We start from the raw sequence: 20,114 nt of genomic DNA, 5'->3' as shown, positions 1-20,114 counted from the left end.
TCGAAACATTGTTTAAGTATTGTCATAGTTTTACAACTTTGCAACAACATATTTAATCTGCATACATAAACAAATACAATAAATACAGCAGCAATATCGTGAGATAGAGTTTTTTTTTTCTTTTATTAAACACTGTTATTTAAGGGTTTATATTCCAAAAGAAAAATAATAAAAAAAAATTTCCTCCAAATATGTTTATAATCTCTCTGGTTCCAGATCCGGACACTTGTTTACTACTTTCCATTGAAAGGCCTTTTTGATGTCCGTGAATAAGCTCATGGAGGAAAAATGTCATGCTGATAGTGTGATCACGCATTTGAGCATCCAGCAAACAAACTCCATTCAGATAATAACTTAAGAACAGATGGATAGATAGATAGATAAGATTAGATAGATAGATAGGATATATAGATAGATAGATAGATAGATAGATAGACAGCTAGATAGATAGATAGAGAGATAGATAGATAGATAGATAGATAGATAGATAGATAGATAGATAGATAGATAGATAGATAGATAGATATGTTTGTAATGTGTCATGGAAATGTGAGCTGCTGGGGATTTCTTAGGTCTTATACGCAATGTTCCAGTGCTGTGCTCCAGTGTTGTGCGTGTGTGTGTGTGTGGTGTGGTGGGTGTGTGTGTGGTGTGTGTCTGTGTGTGTGTGTGGGTGTGAATGTTTTTATATGTGGGGTGTGTGCGTGTCCTGTAATCATTGTAGAAAAAGTACAGAGTGATTCCATCAGACAGAAATAGGCACAGAGCTCTATAAAAAGTATGACACACGCTCCGGCACACCGAGCAAGAGACAGACAGAGGACGAATGCCATCCCTCAAACTCAAGAAGAGTCCTTGTAAAACAGTTATGTTAAATCAGTTAAGATCACTGACTGACATTTAGTTTTTAAGCCGCCTCACAACCAGAAGTTGAAGATGCCGATTTCCACAGTCCTGTATAGAACAAGGTGGATGGGCGTGGTTGGAGCCGCGTCTCAGCTGCACAATGTGAGGGAAGGAAAATCCAAATAAGAAAAGAGAGCTACATCGCTAACTGGCGCAGAGCATCAAATATGAAGACTCAACCTGAGGATCGGTTAGTGCTGAGTGCGTGCTAGACATTCAATGTCTATACAAACTAGAATGGAAGAGATTTCTTTAATTTAGACTTTATTCGAATGTCCAGGATCTATGATTAAAGCATTCTAACATCTTTTAAAGGCAGATTATGAGTTAGTTTTACATAAAAAAATAATAGCAAAAACACACCATTAATTAATTTTTTTTGTCAGGATTTTTAAATAGTCAATTTCCGCTCAGCAGCAAAATTGCTAAAAAAAAAAAAAAAAAGGAGACAATTAGTTTCAGATAACATGCTGAAGTCCACTGGCAATAGTTTTTCTTGTGTTAGAAACATCACAACAAACTGTTGTTATAAATGTATCCCAAACAATTTGAAAACAACACAATTTTTCCAGTGACACGTAAGAAAAATCATAAGCTTCAATCAAAATAATATTCTCTATAAACAATCTAATCTTATGTATTTCAGTTGTATGTGGATTTAAGCATCTAGAATTTAAATAAATAATAATACGTTAGTGATATCATTAATGTTTATTACAATAATCTATCAGGTTTCGCAGTGTAACTTGCATTAAAATATGTTTAAGCACAATTAAATGGTCCAAAACTTTCATTCATAATTAATCTAATTTTCCTCCCTGTTCCCAGCCAATCGATGCTGGATGTCAAGACGACCTCTCGCCGGGAGTCCCTTGTCCGTTACTGGCAGGTGCGTCCTCTGGAATCAGGCTTGCCCGATCAGGGTTGGCAAGAGTGGGCACCATGGACACAGGTGTAAGGGAGCACCAGCTCTATACTACCCTACAGGAACAGCCTGCGCCCTGCCCATCTTCAAGCTGCTTGAACTGGGTGTCCGCTTGGGCGTGGAGCCCCACACCCCCTGCAAGATCTGCCCTCCCTCCCGCCAGGGTTCCCCGACGGAGCCGTTCCATAACAGAGACCAGTGGAACAGATCACCAGGGAGCTGCCTCCCGCAACACTCCAGAGATATGGAGTTTGCTTAATAAGCACCCCAGAGCCCCGGACGCTCCCCTAAACATTCTTTCCCCCCCCACGGGGCCCAGAGGCGGCTCTGAAAAGCAGAAAGACAAATATGACTCAAAGACTGTATGGTACGTTATGAAAATAATGATTACAAAAGGCAGGGATGAGACAGAGGGGGTAAGCAAGTAGAAACAGGTTTTTAGGGATAAGTTCAAACAGCATGTGCAGTGAGTGAAACTTCAAATGATGAAATGATGTTCATGATGGCAATTAAAGAAAGCCTGATGCAGCCTGATAATGATCTTGATGGACGAACGGAATACATGCTTTGTGAATTTGAGTGTGTAAATAGTAACATTGCTTGTTTTTGTATTGACTTATGTTAAAAAACACAGCACTTTTTGTTCATGTTTGCCATTAAAGGAATGTGCACAGGTTCTATTTTGAGCTCATGTGGATGTTTTTAACGAGTGCTGTCTCAGGTTAGTTATGCAACAAAAAACAAAAAAAAAAAGATGTAAAAGAGAAAACTTTTATTTTTTTTAAAACCATGATGTAACAAAATAGAATTGCAATATTTATTGACAGTTGGTAGTTTGTCGTTGAATTTCAATTGATATGTTGATATTGTGCTATTTAACTTTGTCACTTCATAAAGTTGTATTAGTATAAACTCAATTTTGTTTTGGTTTTTGCTTTTATAATATACATATAATAAAGCAAAGAAAAGAAAGAAAAAAGAAAGAAAGAAAGACTGTGAGAAACAGGAGCTATTTTTCCTGAAATAGAATAGAATGGCACTATTAATCAAGAACAAGGAGATCATTCCTCCTAGCGTCCATCAATTTATTAACACGTGCCCTACTTTCTTACTTTAAAGGTGCACAATACAGTACATAATCGTATCGTAAGCTAACATACATTATAGTGTGCTTCATAGTGATCTCTTTGTTACGGAACATAATGTAAACACGGATAGGATGAATGAAATAAAAAAGAATTTTCTCTTGCAATTCCGACATGACCCTTCAAAAGTATAAATCAGGTTTCTAGAGAGCTTTTCACATGGACCAAACCTTTTGAAATGCCCCTGATTAAAAGAATATTTTTGCCCATTTATATTACAAGTTGAGCATTAAAAGCAATACAAACAAGGACTGTGCATACGGTGTTCTGTAAGATGATTAATCAGTTCTGGGATGGCAAATGAGAAGAGGAAGGAAAAATGGAATGTGAAAGAGGCAGTCCTGTGCCAGGCTGTCATTAGTTTGTTCTTTAATAGCAACCCTTAAAAGACTTCAGCTCAGTTTATGGGTGTTTTCAAGTATTATCTGTCTGGTTGTTTTTTGTTGCTGTTGTTGTTTTACAGTAGTATATTATAAGGGAAAAATGACCTAGTCTGTGCTCATTTTAATTATATTTCATTGGCAACAAATCCTGGCCATTTTACAGATGTGTTAATTAAAAGGTTTTTTTTTGTTTTTTTGCTGGAGAAAGAACAGAGTAATTGAAATTCTGAAATAAATAATATAGGAGCTTGAGGGATTTTTGATGGATGACAAACAAGTCTAGTCTATAAGAAATCACATCAGAAGCGTTCGTCAGTCTAGAACAGAGTGCTTCGACAAAAAGGACAGAAGGGTGAAGCTGTGCGGTGACTCTGGTACATGCTTGTCTGCTTCGGCGTTTCTGGTGACTTTGTGCCAAAAATGTTATCATCAGGCGGACACAGCTGTTCTTGTTCGAAGGCATTAATATCTCTATTTCTTTTCTGTCGTCTCCACTTTATTATCTTTACTTATCTCGCACTAATTAAAAGATATCCTTTTATTTCTAGTCGTAATCATGGTAATTTTTCCTCAGTAATGTCTGGTGTCACAACTGACGGCTGTGTTATATTATAAACTAAAATAAAACAGAGCCAAAGGGACGAGAGACTAACAGGACGAGAGGTAGACAGAGGTGCTGGTGCTGGTGGTGCATGGGGGGCTTCTGCACCCCTCCACTGATCCTTTAATCCTGCTTGTCCTCATCTTTCTGCTGTGTGTTTTTTTCAGCTGCTTGCAAAGGTCGCCACACTCTTCCTCCACATATCAGCTTTGGAAACTCAGATTTGGAGTTTATTTCTGATTATTGGACATTACATGCTGCATAAAATACTGAATGTATATAGATTATTAAATTGTAGAAATTGTTTAGTATTTCAGATGTATTTTGTGAGATAAAAAGTGATTTTAAGAAATCAAAATTCTAATTACATGTGCAAATTCTAACTGAAGTGTGAAGACTTTTTTGATGCATGCCAGAAAAAAAGAAGAAGCTGGGGCGTCATAGTCCATCGCTGAACACATTTTAAACTGAAATTATGAAAAATAGTTGTAGTTTAGGCTATATAATAAGTCTTTATACTATGATATAGGAGTGATTTGGAACATGACTGTTCATCTTGTTTAAGCACCATCTTGAAGAGCATGTGTATCCCACGTGCAGTTTTGGTGGGGTGGTTTTGTCAGCTGATTTTATTTTGACCCCCACGTCTGTCTCCTGGAAGCTTATGAAGAATCTTCACCATTAATGTGCCAGCATCATTAATGTTTCTTGAGCTCTCAATAACCTGCATAACATATATGTGGTTTATGAAGTCTTGCTGGGCAACACACACAGATACACATTTATTTAGAGAAACGAGTGTTTTGTTGTGATGTTTTCTGCTAGTGCATTTTAAAAATCCAGAGCAAGTTTATCTATGTAAAACAGATTTTCTGTCCTTTGACATGCTTGTGAGACAAATAAACAGTGTCTTCTGTGTCCTTTAAATAAATGTTCCACGTGCTTATAACTCCAAATGGAAAACTGCATGTGTTTAATTGGTGTGGTGTGGAGAATTATATGCAAAGGACATTCAGATCTGATGCATCAGTCATCACTACAACCAGGCTTTAGAAACACAACACAGCCTGTAATCCACACCACTGCTAAGCACTTCAACATTAAGAGTGTGTGCCTGTATACACAGGGCACGAGTCTAGTGATGACAGTGCACACTTTCCTGCAAGTAAAGGGCAAAGACTACATACAAAACACAACGTCCTTCTAACACAACACAAGACTATACATGTGACTGAAAATTTAAAACCCCTTGTGCATTTGGGTGAGAAACACGCGCACACACGCACACCCTCTGTGTGGTAAGAGAAGGTAGTCCTGTGCACCGGCAAGTTTTTCCACAAGCAACATCTAAACTGTAATCACATTGCGTAAAATGTGTGTGAAAGTATTTAAAAACCATAACCTAGACCCAGTTATCCCATTCCCCAGCATCCCAGTACATTCCAACATATCTTTTTGCGTCTATCCCTTATTTCTTTTTTTTTTAAGAGCGATCAGGTCATGCACAGACTTTCCTGTCTCTTTGAATTTAAATCTATATTTATTCACGGTGAGCGTGATTTCACCAAGTACAACATGTTCCTGGATCAACATCCTTGTTGATCCTGGAACAACATGTCCTATCAAACCATCAGAACTGCGGGGATAACTTTTCAGAAAATATCTGTTTTAGGCTCACAAATCAGGGTTTGGGGGTGGGGGGGGGGGGGGGGGGGGGGTTAAGTTTTACATTAAGAATGAAGCCTAACTTTTTATAGTGGGATGCAATTTAACATTTTTTTCTTTGATAATTAAGTATATTTCCCCCAAATGCTATTTTCATTACGTGGCTGCAAAAAACTCTCCTTTCTCATTACTGTACAGTACGAATTAAAATCCCTTCTGGATTCAACAAATACCTAACTATGTATACTTTCTATGATGTATACTTTATTTGTTACTTTATCTATTTATATATAACTTATCTCCATATATAATAATAATTAGTTTTTTTTTTTTTTGATTGATTGATTACATTTTATTTTGGGGGCTGCTGCCAAATGTCCCCTACAAGTATAGTAATACCAGTCATTATTTGATTTTGCCCTTGTGGGGACATTTTTTTTTTTGTGGAAACCAGTTACAAATCATACAGAATTAAGTTTTTATCTAAAACAGGAGACAGGTGTTTTGTGTCAGGGGTAGGTTTATTACGTATATAACAAATGCATTAGTATTACATATATAAAATGTCCCCATAAACATGGAAACCCAATGTTGTGTGTGTGTTGTGTGTGTGTGGTGTGTGTTGTGTGTGTGTGTTGTGTGTGTATATGTGGTTGTGTGTGTGTGTGTGTGTTTTCAAACTTTTGTGTGTGTGGTGTGTGTGTGTGTGTGTGTGTGTGTTGAGTACAGACGTGGTCATACTATTTATGATGATGATGATGCATCTGTGCATTCAGAGCTGGATTAATGAACAGGCCCTACCAGGCACATACCTCAGGGCACTAGACCAGATCTCAAACTGAGAGGGACCCACCCTCCTCTCTAATGAAGTCCTCGATGCACAGGGCAAAAGGCGAACACTGCTGCTGCTGGTAACTACTAGAACGGGGGTTCTCAACTCCTGCAGTCTTTAGCTCCAGCCTTGATAGGGAGAACCCCTGAGCTTTGTTTTTTACTTGAGTATGTCCATGACATCATCATCCGCTCTGCTCATAAATATAGAGTATAAAGCATAAGAGTATCGCAAGGACACAATATAACGCACTGTTGAAAATTACACACATGTGGCAGGGTGTTTTCCATGGCACCTAGAATCACAAAATGGCTTTTGAACTGCCTTCATAAGCAAGATACCAGAAGCCAGACTGATTAATAGCAAACTGTGAGGTATGATTTGATGTTTTCTTCACACATCACATGTCTCATGCTTTATCTCAAAAGTGCGATTTACTTATATTATTGTCTCTTTGGTAACCAAGTACAAGTTTGAAAAATTACATTATTGGGGGGAAAAAAATAGTTGGATACGGTTGAAATGTTGCCACAAAAGTGGTAAATCTTCTGAAAATTAATACAAACCTTCACGAAATAAATATTATAAACATGAAAGAATTAAAATCATGAATCCTTGAGATGTAATAAATGCTGAGTTCCTAACATTCTGAGTCAACATTCAGTGACCTAGGCCATATAGCCAGGAGGGAGGGAGGGAGGGAGGGGGCTTAAGGATAAGGACGGTTAAGGGATAGTTGAGCAAATGGCTTTCTCTGAGATCTTTTCTTTAGATTAGACCTACTCATAACATTCTAACACCGCATCATTTCACACTGCCGGTACTGTTTCCTACGTTGTTGTAATTTGATCTGAACGGAAACAACGTTTCGGCGTGACGCAACTGAGATATTCTCCAAAATAGCACCAGTGTGATGTAGAGGAGACAAATTGTTGAATAAAGTCTTTTTTCTTTTCTTTTGTGCACAAAAAGTATTCTCGTAGCTTCGTATAATTGCGGATGAACCACTGATGTCACATGGATTAATTCTCAGATCTCCTTGCTGCGTTTCTGGACTCGGGAACATTTCGATTGCATTGCTTTCTATGCAGGGTCACACAGATCCAGTTTCCATCAAAAATATCTTAATTTGTGTTCCAAAGATGAACGAAGTTCTTAGCAGTTTGAAACGACATGAGGGGAGTGATTAATGACAGTATTTTCTATATTTGGGTGAACTAACCCTTTAAATTTAATAACCTTGAGCATATTCAGAAGTAAAATGGCAACATACACATCAGTTGCAGCAGTAATATTAATGCAAAACCATCCTGACCAATTCTTTTTTTCAGAACAATAAGTCCACCGCATTGTCCTCCAAGTCGCTGAGGAGGTGCTGGCCATTCGCCAAGATATTCACCTCCTGACGACCCCAGAACACTTGGAGGCAGGGGCTGGGGATCAAAACTGATGTTTGGTTTTTCTGATGTTAAACCTAAGCTATGTTGTAAATAGTTGTAAAAAAGTACCTTCAGTAATGTATAGAACAATTTGGTTTAATGTATAAGAATATATATATAATATATTTACAGGACAAAAAAAAAAACATTTAGAAGAATGTTTTGTGAAAAAAAATTATAAGCTACATTAAAAAAAAAATTAACAATGTACATAATTACTTCTCTTTTATTTACACATGTGAATATAAGAAACAAAAATACAAAATGTACAGAAAGTACTCAGGCTCATTTACAAATAAATTACACTACAAAAATTAATAATGTATACTTATTAATTTAATTTTCAACTTACTTCAGAAAAATAACTTACAGAAATTAGATTGTTTCATTGACAATGTGACATTAAAAAAAGATATTGAAAAATCGCAATGTACCTAGTTTTTCCACGGTTTTCTCTTGGTTAATAGAGAATGGCTAATAAATATCATGTATTTGTTAAGCATTCTCTCAAGAAGAGAAAACAGTCCCTCCATTTCTCTCCTTGTTCTCCTGTGCTCTTCTCACTCCTCTGTCTCTCTCTGGAGTTTGATATCCTCCCTAAGCAACTCCACTCACTCCCTCACCTGTCCCAGGACATTTGCAACCCTAAGGCAGAGCAAATAAACCATGCCTGTTAACAAACCACTGCACAATGAATTTCAGCAAAAATCGGTCTGTTAACTTGCTTACTTGGTATTTTTGAAAGGGCTACTCCACCCCAAAATGAAAATTTTGTCATTAATCACTTACCCCCCCATGTCATTACAAACCCGTAAAAGCTTGTTCATCTTCAGAAGACAATTTAAGATATTTTTGGATGAAACTGGGAGGCTTGTGACTGTCCCATAGACAGCCACGTAAATAACAGTGTCAAGGTCCAGGAAAGTATGATAAGCTTCGTCAGAATACTCCATCTGCCATCAGTGGTTCAACCGTAACGTTATGAAGCGACGACAATACTTTTTGTACACGAAGAAAACAAAAATAATTACTTTATTCAACAATTTGTCTCCTCTGTCTCTCCAAATCAACATAGCGCCATTTTGGAGAATATGAGCTGGATGCAGGCAGCTTACGTTCTTCTGTGTCAGCCGTGTCAGGATACGTTTTCAATAAGTGTATTTATGCGTTGATTTGAAAGAAAACAGCACATCCTTGTGTCTTTCCCCAGCAGGCTCCTTTTCTCCAGAATATGTCCTAAACAAGAGAAAATGGGATACACTTATGAAAATACAAAGAGAGGTTTGCAATCTTAACATTAGAAAATATGACACAGCAGGACACGCATACAAAATACTGAAGTGCTAAAGTTTGGTTCAAATATTTGTAGACATATCTTGCATGACAGCACTACAAAAACACAACAAAGAGAAAGACTATAGTCTTATATAATGGTTGTCTTATTGTTTGTGGGCTTTGTCTTAAAAAAGAAACTGGCTTTTAAAACTTGTTTCGCTAGGTATTTGAGTAAATGAAAACACAATACTTACATTTCAATGTGAATTCCCCCACAGAACTGTCATCCTCCATGTTCTTTGAACAAATTCCATCGTCATCTGCATGCAAGTGATTCTGGGATATGGCAGGGTGCAAAATGTCCATCAGATGTACACTTCCCCTGCGTCTCAATGTGACTACTTATACTACGCTCTTAAAGTATGTACTCTTTTGGTGAAGAAAAAGTACACACTTTTGAGTGAGTAGGTAGAAGAGTAGGCGAGCTTTGGGACATAGGCTACTATAACGTCATACAATTGCTTCTTTAAAGGACCCCTCTGTCGTACCTGTTACACACACCCTGTCACTGTAAACTGGCCTGTCAATCATCTTGTCACAGTTAACATCCTTCACATTTCACTTCATTTAACTTCCTACTGTACTGGAGAGAAAAGAAGTAGCTTGTTGATCTGCCAGTTGCGGGTCTTTCATGCAGAGAACTCTGCTCATTTTCTCCATAATGATGCATTTAAAAGCTAACGACCAATGCCATGTTTACAAAAGTTACATTTGCTGTTGCAGATGAAATATAATACTGATAACAATAAATAAATATTTTTCACCAGGTTAAAGGTTGAATATTAGTAACCCAAACCCCTTTTTGTAAACCTCTAACCGCTGATCGCGTGCATCTACCACGTTTTGTAGTTTTTGTAGTTTTTATTTAAAACACGTTTTATTTGTGTTTGTAGTTCTGGATCGAATCTTTTGCCAAAGCGCAATGGATTGTGGGCAATTTTAGCCATTAGAGTGTGCACAGATCCACACTTCAAAAATCGACCTGAAATAGTAGACCATCCGGGGACTTTTGGCATACTTTTTTCAGCATGCTTTTGGACACACTTATTCTAATCTCACATACTATTTAGGATGGATAGTATGGACATAGAGACGCAGGGCAAAATTTTCCTGGGAAACAGAGGGTGCATTTAAAGTCAGCTTACATCGCGACGCTGTAACGCAGTCGCACTTCAAATGCGCACTTCGGAGTCCGGCACTTCACTTTTTGGACACAGCCATAGAAGGCAATAATGTACTGTTCGGTAGCTTCACGCTGAATCAGCCATGCGCAGTATCTCTTTTCATCATTTCTCATATAGGACGTACCAGAAAGAAACGGTTCTCGGTCAGTGTAGGTACTGCTGATCCGAAAACCGACGCAACCGGTTCTTGACTCGAGAACGAGAACTGCTCTAACCCACACGCTGCACGCACGTACACTCTACTTGGAGTAGTTGTCGGGGAGGGGTTAGGATTAGGGGTGGGGTTGGGATTAGGCGATCCAGTAGCGATATTCATCTAGGGTATGTATTATCTGTCAGGGGGGCACAACACACAGGCTCCAGCAGTGGGCATCGGCACGCTGATCTGCTCGTGTTCATCATCATTTCTCACTTCAGTGTACTGTTTGAGCAAATGAATTAGCTACTCCGGGATATTAGTTAATTTAGACTCAGAGGTAGTGTTAGCCAATTTAAAAAAAAAGTGAATAATTTTATTATTAGTGCTTACTGGTGATGCGAAGCATTTCGAACGATTCAGTCCGATTTGGTGAACTGGTTCAACCGGTTCACAAAGAAGAACCGGTTAAATCGAACGATTCGTTCGCGAATCGGACATCACTACTCTACACAGCCCCAGACCCAGAAACCTGTTAACACAAGAATCTGTTGAGAAATGACTGATTGTTCTGCTATTTCAAATATGAATAGCTTCCACTGCACTCACATTTCACAATGGTGCCTAGTCCAGAATTATGAAAACACACAGGTCTGACAAGTTTTAGAATTGTGAATGTACATGCAGGTAGGTCTTTTCTCTGTCAAAGTAAACCACCAACTGTCTCATAGCAGGACAATGCAGCGTCAATGCATAGCATCGGGTTTGGTATTTATGTCTGAATATATTTGGCTATTGAACTCATGACATTTAAAGGAAGATATCATTTTTCATCATCATCATTTTTACTTCATCATAATATCACAGTTAAGTGATCACATGTGCATTTTAAACAATTTCATTACTTAAAGCATGAAGCAAGATATTTAAATTTTAGATATACATTTTTGATATTTATGATATTTATGTTTTTGGCAACAGGTGCTTCTAACTTTTATTTTCAATTTAAACAAAATCGAACATTTATAGACATTTAATTAGCTGGGAATTTCCTTCTCTAATTACAAAAAAAAGTTGAAGAGTCCTAGGCCTACTGCACAACATTATTTTTACAATATTATGTAAATATTATGTTACAATAATGTAAATATTTCTCAGCTCTATTGATGATGATCACCTAACCACAGCTGTTTATGTAGGAAAAAGGTCATGTTACAGCATCAGCTCTTGCCAAAGACAGATTGTTTTATTTTATTTTATTTTATTTTATTTTATTTTATTTTATTTTATTTTACTTTGAGGATATCATGTAAATAAACAAAAGTGAGTTAAGTGAAGTGACATAAAGCCAAGTATGGTGACCCATACTCAGAATTCGTGCTCTGCATTTAACCCATCCAAAGTGCACACACACACAACTGTGAACACACACACACTGTGAACACACACCCAGAGCAGTGGGAGCCATTTATGCTGTGGCACCCAGGGAGTTGGGGGTTCGGTGCCTTACTCAAGGGCACCTCAGTCGTGATATTGCCGGCCCAAGACTCGAACCCACAACCTTAGGGTTAGGAGTCAAACTCTCTAACCATTAGGCCACGGCTTCCCCTAAACAAGTCCTAAATTGTGAGGACAGATTAAAAATCGTGAATGATCAGAAGAAATAGAGACATGACGCAGTTTTGTCATTTTGTCAAACCTTAACTGTTTGCACTATAAATCATTGTGTTCATAATTAAGTGAATACATTAAAAACAATATGGTAAGATACTTATTTGCAATCTCAAGCAGCAAAATGAGAGGTTTTGTACAGCTAAAAATAGCTGGAAGCAAATGAGCCTGGAAGCAAGACCCATAGAATTTACAAACGGTCGCACCTTCTCAAACAGAAAGAATTAGGTGAATAACTTCAGTTCAATTCACCCTCAGATTACTGTGACAATACTACAATAATAATCATGTTTGTATCTGAAGATATATATGTGACAAATCACACAAATATAATATGAAAAATAATATCTTTATTTGTGTTTGCAAGTTTCACCAGGTTCTGGCATATTAGTTTTTTTCACTTAAGAATAAATACATGACAAATCTTCTTGAACAAATAAGACAAATCACAGAGTTAGCCAGTGTGTGTGTGTTTGTGTGTGTGTGTGTGTGTGTGTGTGTGTGTGTGTGTGTGTGTGTGTGTGTGTGTGTGTGTGTGTGTGTGTGTGTGTGTGTGTGTGTGTGTGTGTGTGTGTGTGTGTTTTCAGTGTAAGCCTATTATACACAAAGAGAGAGAGAGAGTATAGTTCCCGGTCAGCAGTTATGAAAATTAGCTTAATTTGCTCAAAACAATTTCACTACTTCAAGCATTAAGCAAGTTATTTACATTTTTGATATTTATTTTTGAAATGTAAGATATTTACAACGGGTGCAAGTTTTAGTTTGTTTGTTTTATTTCAGTTATTTAATAGTGTTGAATTAAAATAAATTTGAACAGAGAAAAAAACATTGATTACTGAATTTGATTCATATTAGGTCTCAGAAAGCACTTTTACAGATCTCACAAACATTCACCGATATTTTCATGTGTTATATGTTTAATCCACCATCCATACAGAGATGGATTAAATTAAATATATGTCTGTGAATGTTAGACCTGGTGGGGGTATTTTATAATACATGTATGGATACTTCATAAATTATGAAGAATGATGGATTGGAGATGTTCTTTTTTCCGTGTTCTACATGCTTTCTGCAAGCTTTTTCAATTAATTTTCATAAAGTCCCACATCCGCAATAGACGTCTATGATTTGGTGTTGTGAAAAATACTTTTTTTTTTCTGAAAAAAACAGAAAAAATCACAGATAAATGTAATGGAAGGGGGGCCAAACAACTGTTTATAAATGCAGTGGTACTTGCTTTACATCTCATTAGAAACCTGCCAGTTGAGAAAACAGCAGTCAGATCACAGACCAGAAGACAAGCATGAGGTTAAACACAGCTTTGATTGTTGCCGGAACCATACTTCTCAACATAGCAGGTAAAATCTCTCTAAATATCTGTAACATTACAAGTAAGTTTAATAGTGTTTCTTTTAATTGTTTAATAACTGACAAGCAATTGAATTCCTAAAAACCCTTGTGAACATACACAACACACTTGACTGAATTTGTTTCTCATGATTGTAAAAAAAAAAAAAAATGTATCTAAAGAATGACATATGGTTAAATGCTTGAAATTGGTTTTGTAGATATATCTAAATTGAGCATTCTTATTAATTTCCTTACACGTGCAAAATGTATGTATATATTTTAATGGATGAGTTTGAATTCCTTCAGTACTGTTTAAAAAGCCTCCGAGGATGCAGCTCAGAGTGTACAGAGCTGAATTATGAACGGCTGGTGACTTCAAAGAAGCTAAAAGTTTGAAATAAAACTAATAGTTTTGATTTGTTTTGAACATTTGCGAACATTTGAACATTTTGGTCATCATATAAATCCTAAATAGTGATAAAGACTATATTGTCCAAACTTTTGAGTGTTTTTTATATTATATTTTACTATTGTAAGTATACTGTATATTATAATCATTTTATTATTTTGATATTCCACTAATAAATATATTTAAAATTACAACTAGCTATAAACAGTTTATAGCTAGATTCCTTTTCATAGGTCGATTGCTAAATTGCTGTACGTCTAAAAAAAGTCATTTTTATGGCATATTTATATTTTATTCGTATAGCATAATTAATTATGGAAAAATATGGAAATTATGGAGACAGCAGCTCTAAACAACCATATTGCCATTATTTCAAATGATGCAATCTGTGAAATATGACTGTATTAATAATTATTATTAAATGAAAATAAAATTGAGGCCATGGTTCCAAAGTAATGGCATGATTCACAAAAAGATTTCATATTAAAACACTTTATTTTATTTATACTTTGAAACTTCAATATGTCAAAAACTGACTGGTAAATATGAGCAAGCATGTTTCCATACATCACTTTATCAGCTCTGTCCAAAGTTATTGCCTACTTAACTTTGTATTTGTCTGCCTACAGCTTCCCTCTGCCAGTTAGATGGTAAGTTGTCATAATGACCACACAAATCTTGTTGCACACAGAACATTCTTCCATGACGGTGAGTCATTTTTACAAGCAATTCTCACATTGTCTTTCCTCTCATCAGAGTGTGGTCAAGCCCCCCTCAACAACAAGATTTTTTGGAGGGGAGGCTGCAACGGCAGGGGCTTGGCGGTGGCAAGTCAGCATTCATATCACCTGTGATGGGGATCTGTGTTATTGTGGTGGGAGTCTGATCAATAAAGACTGGGTTTTATCGGCAGCTCACTGCTTGCAGGGGTATGTTGAAAACTTAGATAAGGCTTAAGATACAAAAATAGATAATAATAGTGGGATTAAAGCAGACTTTCTCGTTACAGATTTGGCACATCTGATATTATGATGTACTTCGGGCGCCTGAGACGATCTGGCTTAAACCCTTATGAGACAAACAGGACAGCGAGTCGAATCATCATTCATCATACCTTTAACAATCCTAAAAATGACAATGACATAGGACTGATCCAGCTCTCCTCGTCAGTGACTTTCACTGATTACATTAGGCCAGTCTGTCTGGCAGCTGCTGGAAGTACATTTGCTGCAGGTACAGAGATCTGGGTCACTGGATGGGGTAAGCTACATTCGGGAGGTGAGTGTAGATTTGTCTGCCATTTAACTGAATACAAACAATACTGTTAATCTCGACAATGTTTTTAAAAGCCATTAATGTGTCCTCTGATCTGTGTCACAGGTCCGTTTCCTGACATACTGCAAGAGGTGCAGGTACCAATTGTGAGCAACAGTGACTGTTATGATGCTTATGGAGGGCTCATCACAAACAACATGATTTGTGCTGGATTGATAAAAGTCGGGGGCAAAGGTTCATGTCAAGTAAGACAAAATTTATTCATGTTTTTAATTCGAAGCAATTTGCAAAAAACTACTCATCAGTTTTTGGTCATCTGCAAACTTTACACTGCCAGTGGCTTAATTAAGCTCAGTCTTTACTCCACTGATCATGAACTAATGCACTACGACTGCTTTTACTACACCTGATCTGCAGAGGAAAGAGTTGCAATGCAGACTATATATCAATAGAGTAAACAATACAGGCAAAAATAAAGTGTATAAGTGTATATATATATATATATATATATAATATATATATATATATATATATACTATATAACACACATATTAGGGATGCACCGATAGGATTTTTTTGGGGCCGATACCGACTTATTGGCGGATACGGCACTTATTGGCCGATTCCGATTCCGATACCAATACCAATATTTGTCACTTCCTCTCTTATTTTTAATTTTTGGCATCAAAATAGATAGTATTTTAATCATGGTTTAAATCAGCAAAGTTCAAAAACTCCTGCATTCAATTATACTAGCAGTTTTATTGCTGCATCATCAAATAATTTCTAATGAACATGGATTGGAACAATTTAACATTCTGCAGGCCTACATAAATACAACATAACAAAGATACATATTAAATAAGCAGTACTTTTTAGTTAGGTTTAACAGTTTTCAGGTACAGAAATAAAGTAAACAAAAAGTGTAAAATAACACTTCACTGTATAAATTAAATACATATTAATCCTTCTTTATTGTAACATACTTTACTATGATTAATCTTCTAATTTGTTTATGTATACATTTTAACAAGTTTAAATATGTATGAGATCCCTTTACTAAGGCGGGACTCTTATTTTGACGGGGTTTCTAGTCTACGGAGCTATATGAGTATGAAAGCACGCAGTTGTCAGTTTATTCAGCACCCTCCTAATAGGCATGAGATCTGTATATGTGATGATAATGCAACTGAGATAGAGTTTAATGTAGGGTGACCAAACGTGCCATTTTACCCAGGACACGTCCTGGCCAGGATTTCTATATTGCCTAAAATATCCACATTTTGGCTTTGTTTGCTCTGTGCAGACCAATTGTTGTATGACAAAGTACCGTGAGAGCTCTAGAGAGCAGACAGCTTCTTGTGCTTTTGAATCGCTCTCACGGTACTTTGATGTCATACACCGGTCGGTATGCTCAGTGCTGCTTCAAGTTCTCATGCACCACGATTGGTTGATTACGTACAATGTCTGCATGTTATTGGTCAAACGATCATTACCTTCATTAAGGGGATACTCCACCCCAAAATTTAAATTTTGTCATTGTTCACTTACCCCCATGTCGTTCCAAACCCGTAAAAGCTTTGTTCGTCTTCGGAACACAATTTAAGATATTTGGATGAAAACCCTTGAGACTGTGACTGTCCAGACTGCCTCGCTTCATATAACCCAGATTGCACATCTGATGGCAGATGGAGTAATTCTGCAGACGATTTTCATAGCTTTTATGGACCTTGACACTGTTATTTACTTGGCAGTCTATGGGACAGTCACAGTCCTCCAGGTTTTCATCCAAAATATCTTAAATTGTGCTATGAAGACGAACAGAGCTTTTATGGGTTTGGAACGACATGGGGGTAAGTGAACAATGAAAAAATCTTCATTTTGGGATGGAGTATCCCTTTAAGTATGAAAAAAGCCAGGAAACCAAAGCCAAAGCGTGGATATTTTAGGCAATATACAAATCCTGGCCAGGACTTGTCCTGGGAAAATGGCACATTTGGTCACCCTAGTTTAATGTGCACTTCTCGTGCTGTGTTTTGTTAAGCTCTTATGGTGATTTTCTTGGAGTGAAAAAGGACGCAATAAACTTTAATAAAACATCAGTAAAGTTTTGGTCATAATTCAGATGAGGTCCGCTAAACTTATGAAAGTTACAGAAGTTATTTAGTCAAGAATAGTGTGCAATCTTTTGTCTTTTGTTATTTGATTAGCATTAAAGTGCAGTGCCTTCACACAGTTAATTAATAAACCATTGGTTTGATATATCGGGCTTTTTCCTTATATAGCCGATATGCCAATGTTGGTAAATTGAGGAAAAATCAACCGATACATCGGTGCATTCCTAATATATATATATATATATATATAAAATATTAGGGCTGTCATCGTTAACTCGTTAATGCATGTGATTAATTTTACAATCCTTAACGCGTTAAAATAATTTAATGCAGTTAACGCAAAATTACTGCTAAACTCCGGAGTAGATACCCTTTAACCCAAATTTGCTCCTCTGCTTGTGATCAGATCATTTTAAGCTGCTAAACTCCAGAGTAGATATATGCAGTCAGCAGCCGGTTGGTTTTAGGGTTTTTTTTTTTGTATCGCAACTTGACTTATCTAAAATGTAAAAAAGCTCTTTGCTGTTCCACTGTACACATACTATAAAATTCTTTTTTTTCTTCTTTCATATGTGCTTATATGGGCTCCTTTGGTGTCCTTTTGGAGTTTCTAAGTCTCATAAGGAGCCACATGTATTAATTATGTGTTGCCTTTGACTTTCAAAGTAATGGTAGCTGTGGAGATGCATTTTATGAATCAACAAGAACCATGATTTCAGCATTAAAAAAGTCAAAAAAAAAAAAAGTCACCTACATCTTGGATGGCCTGAGGGCGAGTAAAAATGTCAAATGTTATATTTATTGTTCTATTTACTGTATTTGCAATAGCAAAGTCTCCCGCCTGAGTGCACACTTCCAGTGTGTTTAAGGAATTCACTAATAATCTGTGCATACTGTGCTGATAAAGACACTTATATCACAGTAGTCATGTGTAAAATGAACAAATAAATAAATAACATGAATAAATGCATACATAAAATTAAAAAGATAGGGACCTATACTGCAGTAAACCACCAGTGGACGATCAAAATGTTTTGGATTTCCGTTTGAGGATGAAAATTTTCTCTCAATGACAATAGAAAAAAACCTCAGTGCTCCTAGACAGACAAACAATTGGAAAAGTACACTGCCTCAGAAAAAAAAAAAAAAACCTTCAGTGGATACACAGCCTGCATAACTTTACCCTTTGTGTCTGTTACAGTTGCTTGTTGTATATTGTCAGAGATATAAATGCTCAATGTTTGTCAATACAGGGTGACTCTGGAGGTCCAGTGGTCAGTTGGGAATGGCTCCCTGTGGATTCAGTCCGGCATTGTGAGTTTTTGCTGGAGTCAAATGTGATGACCCCAGATATCCCAGTGTGTTCACAAGAGTCTCTCAGTACCAGGACTGGATCGCCACTAACATAGCCAACAACACACCAAGATTTGTCGAATTTAACAACAATGGATTCAGAAGTTCACTCAACCTTTTTTTATTTTCCATTTCTCTCACATTCTCCATCATTCCTTTCACCTTCTCCCACTATCTCTCTTCCTGAAGACTGTTAAAAACAGTATTTCTCAGGGTTATAAGAGAAAAGCTGTAATTTACTTGCTCTCATAATTAGGTTAAAAAGAAAGAATAGCTATATTGTTATTTTTGCCATTTTATTCTTTCTGTTTTAAAAAAAAAAAATCTTGGAAAGCTGATGTTAATGACATTAAAAAGACATAGACTAATGAAGTTCAGCATGCTTGAACCTTGTGAAATTAGGATGTTTGATCAGCCGATATAGATTTATAGATAGCAAATTATTTTTATGTTTATATGTCTGATAATCAACATGCAGATCCAGTGTATAGGGTCTGAAGCTCTGCAATGTGATCAGGGATGATGGTTGTTAAAAATATAATTATCTTTAATCAGTTACCATGTAGAGTGAGTTGTGTGTGAGTGTGTGTGAGCATGTGTGTGTGTGTGTGTGTGTGTGTGTGTGTGTGTGTGTGTGTGTGTTTACAAATGTTTATATATAAATACATTTTTATATATAAATAAATGGAAATGTTTTTTTCAACTTTTAGACAAGATCCAAAAATAAATAAATAAATAAAAATTTGCATATGTTTTTTTTTTTTGCTACATCAGGCTTTTATGGCTTATATGATACAGGACAACATGGAGCTCTAACATGATTAGAAAAAAACACCAGTTTTATTCAGAAGCCTAAACTGAGCAAAAATATGCAATTTGACACAGTTGCTAATATTTATATGGCCAAAAGTAAGATTAAATGACATGAAAAAATGACACGCGTGTATAAAGGTGAAGTTACCCGATGGAGTACCAGCAGGGCACAATAATTACCCCCAATGCCAACAACTCCCCACGGACCAAAATTCTGGCGATATAGTGCATTAAAAGATGGATTTATGACTTCAAGATGCATACAGGCTGTTTTATACAGCACAGTGGTCAACTCTTGTTGTGTTTATTTGTGCTTTAGTAAATAAATGGAATGAAATGATACAGGTAGGGTTTCCAGCCATCCCGTAAAATAGTCGATCGTCCCTTAATTTATAAATGAAATTATTAATTTGATATTTGTATATATCGTGGGAAAGGGATCATGTAAAAAGTTCACACATTTACCATATTTTTAGCATAGTAATTGTCGCTCGACCATGTCATGTGTAGTCAATGCACAGAAACCACAACATGTAGTCTACCATGCTTCTCCACCATACCTGTAGTTTGTG

At 36.6% G+C, this 20,114-nt stretch overlaps 2 pseudogenes; one reads left to right on the top strand and one right to left on the bottom strand.

The window, feature by feature from the left end:
* Nucleotides 1-20,114, bottom strand: part of LOC109045640 — a 638,390-nt pseudogene that overhangs the window by 416,167 nt on the left and 202,109 nt on the right.
* Nucleotides 13,515-18,921, top strand: LOC122142344 (annotated as a pseudogene).

The sequence above is a fragment of the Cyprinus carpio genome, chromosome B25, assembly GCF_018340385.1.
Source record: "Cyprinus carpio isolate SPL01 chromosome B25, ASM1834038v1, whole genome shotgun sequence".
NCBI classification, from domain to species: Eukaryota; Metazoa; Chordata; class Actinopteri; order Cypriniformes; family Cyprinidae; genus Cyprinus; species Cyprinus carpio.
Note: the sequence above shows the minus strand (reverse complement) of the source record. Positions and strands in the feature narration are given on the sequence as shown.